The sequence below is a fragment of the Danio rerio genome, chromosome 14 (assembly GCF_052040795.2).
Source record: "Danio rerio strain M-AB ecotype USA chromosome 14, GRCz13ab, whole genome shotgun sequence".
NCBI lineage: Eukaryota > Metazoa > Chordata > Actinopteri > Cypriniformes > Danionidae > Danio > Danio rerio.
The window spans coordinates 22,309,097-22,320,686 of record NC_141034.1 but is presented as its reverse complement, the minus strand read 5'-3'; the positions used below and the strand labels follow the sequence as shown (position 1 = coordinate 22,320,686).

Below are 11,590 nucleotides of genomic sequence, written 5' to 3'. Positions count from 1 at the left end.
TACGCAGCGGATGCCCTTCCAGCCACAACCCATCTCTGGGAAACATCCACACATACACACACACACACACACACACACACACTCATAATTTAGCCTACCCAATTCACCTGTACCGCATGTCTTTGGACTGTGGGGGAAACCAGAGTACCCAGAGAAAACCCACACAAACGCAGGGAAAACATGCAAACTCCACACAGAAACACCAACTGAGCCAAGGATCGAACCAGCGACCCAGCGACCTTCTTGCTGTGAGGCGAACATGCTACCCACTGCGCAACTGCGTCGCCCTAGTTTAGTCATTAAATTTCTAAATTCAGTTCTTATTTCCAGCAAAAGTAAAAAATGAACAATTACAAAAAAAGTGTGGTAAAAAACAAAAACTGTTATATCCAAACACATCCTATTCTTGTAACGCCTGGGTTCACTTGAAGGCACGGGATCTCAGGATTATCAAAAGATGTATATTTATTTACATTTACGGAGATGAACAGAGGGAAAACATGGAGTGAAGACAGACATTGAAGTGAGAATACCAGACGATGACTGAAGGAAACACAGGACTATAAATACACAGTGGATGATGACAATGATTAGACACAGGGGATGAACACAGGTGGAACAGATGAATATTGACTAGTGGCGGGAACTGGAACAAACGCCAAACTGGACCATGGGAGACGCTGCAGCTGGAACCCAAGGAGTCAACAAGGAGCTAAAGGGCTAAGGTGATGCTGAGTATCCATAGGGCTGAGGAGGAAAGGAGGAGCCTTGTAGCTGTAGGGAAGGAGGAACTCAACAGAGCTGGCAGGGTGGAGAGATGAGGCGCAGCCGGAGTCCAGAGGTGGAGGCAGCTGACCAAGGCAGAGCCGAGGGGGGTGAGGGAGCCTGGTCAGCTGACGGTCCACGGAGGAGATGAGGGGGGAGAGAGCCAACGTGGAGCCGCAAATGGCCAGGACTCCAACAATGGACAATGTTTGCCAGCTCACACACCTGGTCAGACGGCTGGTTGAGCTCCTTCTGCTTGGTGATGTTCCACTCTGTCGCTCTGGATGGCGATGGCTCACATAATGCAGAGTGGCTCTCCGTCTGTGGTGGGCACTGGCGTACGCACCCTGCAGATGGTGGTTGGGCTGGTCACTGTGTCCGGAGTAGCACTGACGTCGATCGATGGTCGGTTCCTTGCCTGTGTCTTCTCAACATAGGTGGCGAGATTGCCTCGAGGATCATGTTCGGACGATCGTGCTCTGCAAGTGGTGTCCAAGTTGGAGTTGTAGAACAAGCAGAGCACGTCGTCTGGCCATCTGGATTGTTTTGCTAGAAAGAGGAAACTGTCTTTATGGTCCTCGAGACCCTTTTCCTCCTGCTTCAACATCAGGATGAGGAATTCTGGGGTGTAGATGGTGTCCTTGGGGGAAAAAAAAAACATGAGGGGAAGGAAAATAAAACACTGGGGCAACAAGACTATGAAAACGAAACGATAGGAAATCAAGCCTAATACTTTTTCTTTGGTCTGGTACTATTTAACGCCTGGGTTAACTTGAAGAAAACACAGGATTTCAATATTATCAAAACAGATTTATTTCTTTACAATACGTATGGAGATGAATACAGGAAACCCATGGAGTGAAGAAAGACATCGACGTAGTGAGAATACCGGACAATGACTGAAGGAAACATAGGACTATAAATACACAGTGGATGATGACAATGATTAGCCACAGGGGATGAACACAGGTGAACAATAATTAGTGGCGGGAACTGGAACAAAGGAGCACATGTGGAATGTCACATGATTAAAATAACACACACGGAAACTGTGTGTGAGAATTCTCATGCTCCATATGGTGATGCAAACGTCTCCAAAAACTGACAGGTGGACAAATCTAAACTTGTTTTTATTAAAACGAAAATAAAAATGCATATAATAAATAAAACAAAATAATAATAATAGCATTATACAAATGCAAATTGTCATAAATATCAAAGTGGTGTTTCTATTTATATAGAAAACAATATTTTTGCAACATTTTAATTCTTATTTATTTATTTATTTATTTTTTTTTCATTTGTGAAGATATTTCAGTTGGTCAATTGTGCAGTTTACTTAAGTTCCTCAAAATAGCAACATGCCAACTATGCACCTTAACAACTTGGGGGCAGAAATGATAAAGTGGATTAATCCACTTATGGGGATTTCATTCAGAAAGTCAATCATCTGAAACAGTATGTAAATGGAACTGCATCATAGAGAGGTGTGGTCTTCTAATGTGTTCCCTGGCCCTAACTTATCCTTCTTTAATAGAAGATTTAGATATATTTTTCGGGAGCTGCAAGTGTCTAGATAATTTCAAGGAATTAAAATACAACAGTATGTTGGGAAAGCGTACAGTCCCGATAGTGAGGACACTGCAGAGGCCACATGCTACCCAAGTGGGGAGATATGGTGGCAAAAAAGTTTATGGACTAGCCCTGAGAAGGGGGAATGCACATATAGTAAGATGATTAGCGTTGAAGGAAGAAACGGGTCCACCTGTGAGGGGGGACTGCCCCGTGGCTGAATAAGCATGTGGGATCGCCTAGTGGGGATTACGCATAGCAGGCATCTATACCCAAAACGCGGGATGACCAAAGGGTAGACCTACAATATAATGGGCCAGTAGGTGACTTCTCCGCTGAGTCAGTGTCAGGGCCTCAGAGGAATCTCTGCAGGGCTCACCTAAGCAGGGAACTTTACTGACAGATTGAATAAGCACACATATCTCTGTTTTAGGGAGAATGGCGCGGCAAATGCATTTCAACACCTTAACTGAAATGTTTCCTCAATAACAAAGTGTTAGCTAATACCCTTGAGGAAACCGGCTCCATTTGCAGATTGTCTGTTAGAGAGACGCTGTGTGCATGCGCCCAAGAGGATGCGATGCTCCGAGCGGAGTGCCCACACACTTCTGGGAGACACGGCTTGCCCTGGCTTTGATAAGCGAGGGAGATGGCATCCACTATTTAGTGGGCCAACCTCTGTTTAGATACGGCACTTCCCTGCTGCCATCCACAATAACAGATGAAGAGCTGCTAAGATGATCTAAAGCTCTGAGTGCCGTCCAGATAAATACGCAAAGCGCAAACTGGACAAAGTAATGAAAGGGATGGGTCGGCCTGCTCCGGCGACAACGCTTACAGGCTCACTACCTGGTCTTTAAGCGGTGTGGTAGGAACCTTGGGCACATATTCCGGACGGGGGTTCACTGACCGAAAATGCCTCCAGGTCTCAGACCCTCTTAATTGATGTCAATGCCACCAGCAGAGCTGTCTTCAGAGACAAAAATCTTAAAGACGGATCTGTTCGAATCTGTACGCAGGCTCGTGAGATCGAGGGCAAGATCCCAAAAGAGACCATGAGAGGGAGGCGGGGTGGATTAATTCGCCTAGCACCTCTAAGGAAATGTATGATGAGGTAATGCCTTCCTATCGTGCTGCCAGCCACTGCGTCTGGATGAGCAGAGATGGCAGCCATGTAAACCTTGAGTGTGGAGGGCGACAGCCTGCTCTCCAAGTTCTCTTGAAGGAAAGAAAGCACAACGCTGATCTGGCAATTTCGGGGGTCTTCTCTGAAAGAGACACACCATTCAGTGAATAGACTCCACTTCAGGGCGTAGGCGTGGCTCGTGGAGGGGGATCTAGCCTGAGGGATGGTATTAACCACTGCAATTGGTAGGTTACCTAAGTCATTCTCGCGTCTAACGACCACATGAGGAGATTCCAAAGATTCCAAAGCAGGTCTTCTCTCAAAGAAATCTGCCAGGGGAGGGCTGTCGCGAGGAGGGAGAGCTCTGACATCCAGGTCCGGTTGGGTTTGATGGGTGCAACTAGCAAGACCTGCTCTTCGTCCTCCATGACCTTGCACAGTAACTGCGCGAGCAGGCTCACTGGGGGAAACGCATATTGCGCATACCCCGAGGCCAGCTGTGGGCCAGTGCATTTGCGCAGAGAGAGCCCTTGCTCAGGGAAAAAACACCTGCAATGAGCGTTCTCAGGAGAAGCAAATAGAACGATCTGGGCTTCCCCGAATCGCGCCCATATCAGTTGAACAGACTCGGGGTGGAGTCTCCATTCTCTGGAACATAAAGGCTGCCGTGAGAGCGCTTCAGCTGCACGTTTGAGCTCACCTTGAACGTGAATGGTGCACATCAATTTCAGCTGCGTATGACTCCAGAGGAGTAGATGGCGGGAAAAAAAAACGGTGGAGAGCGAGAACGCTGCCAACAGCTCTAGGTGATTGAAATGCCAATGCAAATGGGTTCCTTTCCACAGGCCTGCAGCTGCATACCCGCAACACAGCCTCCCAGCCCATGCTGGAAGCATCTGTTGAAACATCAACATGACTGGACGCCTGTCCTAGAGGCACTCCGGTCTGTGGGAACGAGAGGTCATTCCAAGGGGTGAGGGCACGGTGACACAGCGCAGTAACAGTGACTTGGTGTGTGCCCACGTTCCATACGAGTCTGGGGACTCGATCGTAAAGCCAGTGCTAAAGTGGTCTCATATGGAGTAATCCAAGCCGTGTGACATGCCATATGCCCCAGTAGCCTCTGAAATGATTTCAGTGGTACCACTATTTTGCTGTCGAATTCTCTCAGGCTGTTTAGCATTACCTAAGCACGCTCTCCAGAGAGGCGCGCTGTCATGGTGAGCGAGTCCAGTTCCGGCCCAAGAAAAGAGATCCAATTGCCAAGTATTGCCTATTACCTATCCTATTGCCTATTACTATGTATTGCCAAGCTCAACCTTAGAATGCAAACCGCAGAAACTGACAGTGGCGTGGAAGAATGGAGACATGGAAGTACACGTCCTTCAGGTCTATCGCTGCAAACCAATTCTAAGGATGAACGCGCCAGAGGATGTGTTTCTGCATGAGCATTCTGAAATGCAACTTGTGTAGACAGCGGTTAAAAAACACGCAGATCTAGGATTGGCCATGACTCCCTGCTCTTTTTGGGCACGATGAAGTATGGGCTGTAAATCCCGCTGTCCATCTCAACTGGAGGGACCGGCTCGATTTCATCCTTCGCCAGGAGGACAGCAATCTTCTCTTGCAAGACAGGGGCGGACAGGGGGCTGACCCTGGTGAAATACACACCCGTAAACTTGGGGGGCCATTTTGTGAACTGAATTGCATAGCTGAGTCTGATTGTGTGTATAAGCCACCGCGAAGGTCTGGCCTGCGCTAACCAGGCAGGCAAAGCTCTCGCTAATGGACTCATCGCTATGATTGCTGACATACCAGCAGTGGGGCAGCTGGAGTGGGTGTGCTGGTGTCCCGTGGAAGAGCTCCGGAGGGGGGGCTCGAGGGGTGGGAGAAAGGAAATCGTCCTCCCAGAGCCTGTGAGCCACTGGGGAAATGCACAGAACCAGCAAGCTGGAAGGCATAGCATCCCAGACTTGCAGAGTTCCAGCTGTCACATGCGGGGAAGCGAAAAAGTGCTTTCATTGATGTTTTCATTGCACTGAAAGTGCTATAGAAAATGCGGCACGACCCTTCATCAAGGAAAAAGCAAATTCCCTTTTCTCCAAATGGCCTGTCTCAGGGACGCTTGACAGTCCATTTACCGGACTTAACGGCGCCCTGGGCAAGGGGATGGGGGCAGCTCTTGTAAGCTGGTGCCGTCGGTGAGGAGCAGCAGTTGTGGATGGCTTGGCGGGCAGAGCAGGCTTATGGTCTTGCCGATAGATGACATTACCTTTTGCATCAGACTGCTCTCTCACCGCCTTAAATTTCTGGGTGAATTCACCGACGATGTCGCTGAACAGGCCAGCCTGGGATATGGGGGAGTCAAGTAAGTGAACTTTGTCGACTTTGCGCATATCAGCCAGGTTTAGTCAGAGGTGGCACTTCTGGATCACTAATGTGGACATCGTCCTCCCCAAAGCACACGCAGCGGACTTAGTGGTCCGAAGAGCATAGTCAGTTGCGGTGCGGAGCTCATGTAACAAGCATGCGTCGGACACATCCTTGTGCAGCTGGGCCAGCGCCTGTGCTTGGTAGTGCTGGTAGGTGGCCATAGTGTGCAAGGCGGAAGCAGCCTGGCCCACAGCCTTGTAGGCTCTGGCTCTGAGGAAGGCAGATAACTTACAGACAGCAGACGAGGCTTTAGACAGCAGACGAGGTGGACCCCACAAAGAGGAGGCGCCACACGGACAAAGATTGACTGCACTGGCTCACTCGACCTAAGAGATCACCTCATATCCCCTGCATGCTCCACCATCAAGAGTGGTGAGGGCGGAGGACCACGCAGCATGGGCAGAAAAATGTACCCTCCAAGACTGCATGAGCCTACTGTACACCTCTGGGAAGAAGGGGACATGAAGGGCCCTCTTGTCCTCAATGTAGCACCCATCTAGTCGGTCCGGCCGCGGAGCTGGGAGATAAACCATCTTCTGGTCCCTTCTGGTCCCTGTGTTCATCGGTGTCATCGAGCGTAAGGGCTACCATCTGGGTAGATGACATGAACTGCCCGTGAGAATTGCATTAACATGCTGGACCCTCAGACATGCAACACAGTGCTCGTGCCCTTCATCCAGGGAGAGGAAACCACCGCATCCAGAAATGCACAGTCAGAGCGCCATCTGCAGAGGACATTCTGGACGACTGTGTCACCTGGTGTTGCCAGGTGAAAGTGCAACTATACACACTGCTCTGGAGGACCGGACCCAAAGAATGCCAGGCAAGGGAGAAAGCTCAGCTTGACCGTCTGCTGCTGCGTGTACCACACTCTGGACCGGGAGACTGCTCTCGTTCGCTTGAAATCACTGAATATCAGCATGAGGAACCCTCATCGACTCTCTCAAAAGGCTGTGAAGTCTGTAAAGCTAAAATGATGCCTCAGCCTTGCTCTTGCTGTGCTTATATTTTTTAATTGATTACAACAAGCATCAGCTGCGCAAGCTGACGCTGGCAACTCATTGGCATTTAATTGACTTGTTTACATACTCTTCCAGATGATTGGCTTTCAGAACAAAATCCCCATAATTGGATTAATTCACTATAGCATAGAAGTTGCCCATCCGAAGGGGAACTAGGCTATTGTTGTTACTGTCCTGAATGTGAAACAAAACAAGAAAACAACCTTAATTATGGAATGCGTGTGTGTTTTTAAAAAACAATTGTGGTGATACGCCAAACCTGTTACGAGATTAGAGGGACGTACCCTTTTAATTACTTTTGAAGCATATTTAAAGGCTTGCTTTGAGCCTCAAACCATACGTCTGGGGGAACCTCGGGGGACGTTGTTCCAGCGTATCGTTTGGTCTGAAGACAGGTAGGAGTTGCTACCAGTGTGCGTTATTGTTAATGGTTGGGCTGCATTCGTTGAGGCTCTCTGTGTTCCCAGTGTGGACCAGGAGACTGGGGAGATCGTACATGTAGCCGGGGGAGTGAGTGATTGCGTAAAGCTTGTAGTATCCGTAAAGGTACATTCCCTCTGTTTAGCACAGTAGCACAGGGTAGCGGCGGGGACTCCGGCCCTGGAGAGGTGGAGGACCGGCAGCCTATAAGTCTAAGAGAATCTACAGAAACTGAGTATTGAACCGTTTTAATTGTCCATTTCATGGTGTCGCAAAAAATAAACATTGTTACATTTCACAGATTCTGAGTCCTTTACCTTTCTGTCTCTGCAAACCTGCATAGCCTTGGCTAACATTTTGGGTCTTTGGTCCCTTTTATACCTTTTAATTGTAATAACATATTTTTGGCTCATTTGTCTAAGAGTGTTGTTTGATAAAACTGGGACTCAACCTTAAGTTAGTGTTTGTTTTCTCCCACTGCTAATGCCAATTATCTTAGCACAAGCACAAAATATTTTTCCCTCTTAAAAACAATTTTATCCTATACACAACAGATGTTTTAATGAACTACATCAATTTTTCAGTGTTACAGAAATATTAGGCTCTCGGGACCCAAAGAAAGGCTGGGAGTAGGACACAGTTTAAAGTAGGACAGAGTTTCTCTGAAATGTACCAAACATAATATAAAATTCACAGTGAAGATTATATATCGATTACTAATATATTTAATGAACTCTAGGTGACCCAAGGCAAGTTCATGAGGAAAAAGAGAGGAAAGTAGAGGGAAAAGTAAAAAAAGCATGTGAGAAAGTTAGGAACCCCAGATTTTCCCATTCTATTGAGTAGTGCCAGTTTCCTATGAAAATTCTTGAGGCCAAGAGACTTCAGCATCAGCATTATATATTTATCTGCTGTTCAAAGTAGTCTGTAATCAAAAGATGTAGATAGTCAAGTGGCAAAAAAAGCATACTGTGTACATATTTGACTGAAGTGTATGTCTTTTCTATTATCCATAGTATCCCGTGGTGTATAACATTCAACACCACTGCAGGAAAGAGGTCAAAGTTTTACTAGTTAGCATATTTCTGCTGTTATCCCCTGTTGACTACTGCACCATCTGGTGAGAGAGAGAGAGAGAGAGAGAGAGAGAGAGAGGGAGAGAGAGAGAGAGGTTTAAAACAGCTTTATTATTTACAATTTTTCTTTTTCTTTTTTTTAACAAAACATTCTCAATCCATTAAATGTTCATTCACATCATATTCCATTCATCTTTGAGTCGATTAAAAAACCCAAATTAAAAAATGAAACCCAACTACCTTATTATTGTTTTTATAAATTAAGTACAAGCTGTTCTTCATAAACACTACATAAAATTCTTCTTAGACACCACTTTTCTTCAAATGTTATTAGATCTCTTACCAATTCATAGAAAGTAAATTCAATTTTCAATCTTGTTGAAATTAAACCTTTTAACATAATCACTGGATCTATTCCACCAGAACCTGATATTTAGTTTTTTCTAGTTTTCCAAATAGACAATTTTGCTGTGCCAATAACATAATTTAAAAGAGTAAAAAGGATCTTTTTAGACATTCTATATTTTACTCCCCCTATAAAAATACATTCAGAAAAGGTTTCTCCAAAACCTCTAAACCAGTATTTTAAAACATTAAAAAGGTCTTCCAATCTTGTACAACTTAAAAACAAATGTACTACATTCTCTTCCTTACCACAAAAAGCACACTCCCTCCTAACTATTGGATTAAGATGAGACACATGACTGTTGGTAGCTATTGCCCCATGAACAAGTCTCCACTGCAAGTCCCCGATTCTTTTCTCAAGAGGAGATTTATATAGGGACCTCCACTGATCTCTTAAGGGGAAATTAGGTCCAAACTTTTTAGTCCATTTCAATAACTGTCCTTTTAGTATGTCATTGTGAACGTTCTTAACACATAAGATGTATAAAACCTCTTTAGAAATTCCGTCAACCGTCCATGTTTTAGAAATTTCAGTCTCTTCCTCGAACCCACCAAATTCACAACTTGAAGATACCACTAGAGGGAGAATTTTAACTTCTTCACTCGAGTCTTCTTCTTGTAAAATCGCTCTATACTGTCCAGGCAAAAAAGAGTGTATTTCCTCCAAGAATCGTGTAGCTAAACGATGGGATCTCAGTCCTGTAAAAACCATTATGTCCTCTATCGACTTCCATCCATCCGCCGTGATCAGGGGCCTCATGTATCAACGCTGCGTACGCACAAAAACTTTTCGTACGCCAGGTTTCACGCTCAGAATCGCTCACGTTTGGATTTACTAACAATGAACTGAACGTGGGAATGTGCGCAGCTTCACGGCAGCTTTCTGGCTGGCATACGCACATTTTTTGTGCGTGTCTGCTTTATTTCCATTGGCGACTCCTTGAGGCAGTTGTGTTAAATTCCTCTCTACAAAGTGTCTGAGCCTTGCAATGGCAGCTGTATGAGACGGGTTCATCTAGCAGGTATGTAAGGTTTCCATACCACACAGTTGACCAGCTAAACATTAAAGCACAATTTGCAGCGGTCGCCTGTTTTCCCAATGTAATCTGAGCGATCTACCGCACGCACATTGCTATAAAGACACTATCTGAAGATGAATTTGCATGAGTGAATCAGAAACATTTCCATTCAATAAATGTGCAAATAAAATATAATGCACAAACTTATTGATGATTCCTACTTGTCTTTCTCGTGATAAATAGTGGGCAAAATCTGATATGTAGCGGGGAAAAAAAAAGAAGAAAGAATTCATCAGACGCTGGATTCGAGCCGAGTTCATGCTCGAACATGTCAATTTATGATCACATGCATCTATCGACGTGCGCCACTGAGACTACTAAGAGTATTTCAACATTTTACAGATATAAACCACTCTATATCTTTTTTTTAATGCACTCAGTGCGATGTTCAGACCCAACTGTGTTAACCGCATCAGCTAAACTCTCCCACTCTATTTTTTTCTTTTGTTGTTAATTCCGGAGAACAAACTTGCAAATAACACCTCTTTTCTCCGGTCTACCTCCGAAAGCAGCACCTCCATTTCACATTCTGTTCAAAGTTTCTCTTTTTGCTTGATTTTGCCATTGCTTTTTCGTTGGGTTTTGCCATTAGCATAGTCATTAGCATATTCATACGGGGGAGGAGGCAGGGAGGGGTTTTGTGCTCGTGCATGTTGCGCTCAGTTTCACGTTCATTCAGATGTACAAAAGAATATGCGTGAAATTCGGCGTACACAGTGTTTCATACATCTGAATTTTTTTATGCGTACGCACATTTACAGCTTTGTGCGTACGCAATGTTTTAGTAAGATTTCCACGCAAGTTTTCGTACATGAGGCCCCAGATGTTTTAACTTTGTACAGTTGCTTTTAATCATATTGTTCTGTACACTCCTCGAAGATATCAGTGTACCATGAACCACTGGATTATGAAAAAGGGGTTCCTCCAACACCCAATATTTAGGGATGTCAAATATTCTTTGAATCTTGAAGGTTTTATTCCATGCTTGTAGCACTGATTTATAAAACAATGTAATCCCTGTTAAACCCATCTCATCAGTTTGTATCCAAAAAAGATGTAGATCATAATTCAGCCCCTTTACTGTTCTCAAGATTGCACAGGCAGTATGAGTCCATGACAACTTGCTTTTACACAAAAGTTTTTGGGCTGAAATCAGTCTGAAAGCTTGAATTTTACTTTTGATGTCTATTAATCCTTGCCCTCCTTCACAATTTGGCAAATACAGTTGTGCAGCACGAATCCAATGTTGACCAGTCCAGAAAAAAATCTACTAGTTTCTTTTGTATAGACACCACCAACTCCTGTGGTGGTTCAAGCACCATCATCCTATGCCATAGTGTAGACGCTACCAGATTATTTATTACCAAAACTCTCCCTTTATAAGACATTTGTGGTAATAGCCATTTCCATCTAGACAATCGGGCCACCACTTTCTCCAGCAGTCCCTCCCAATTTTTTTCCATGAAATTTGAAGAACCTAAAAACACACCTAAAATTTTAAGACCTTCCCTTCCCCATTTTAATCCTCCTGGTAGATCTGGAAGTCTTTTATTCATCCATCGACCTACTGCATATGCTTCACTTTTATTCCAATTAACTTTTGCAGTAGAAGCCTTTTCATAAAGCTCTATATTTTTTTTAAGATTATTAACATCATCTTCTCCATGTATAAAAACTGTTATATCATCAGCA

General features: G+C 44.8%; 1 long non-coding RNA gene across 1 annotated transcript; it reads right to left on the bottom strand.

Annotated features, from left to right (window-relative positions):
* Positions 1-447: 447 nt before the first annotated feature.
* Positions 448-1,659, bottom strand: LOC147833937 (uncharacterized). Its single transcript, XR_015508121.1, has 2 exons — positions 1,499-1,659; positions 448-1,405 (listed from the first exon to the last, which is right to left on the bottom strand). It is a non-coding gene; the product is annotated as an uncharacterized LOC147833937 (long non-coding RNA).
* Between the last annotated feature and the right edge of the window lie 9,931 nt (positions 1,660-11,590).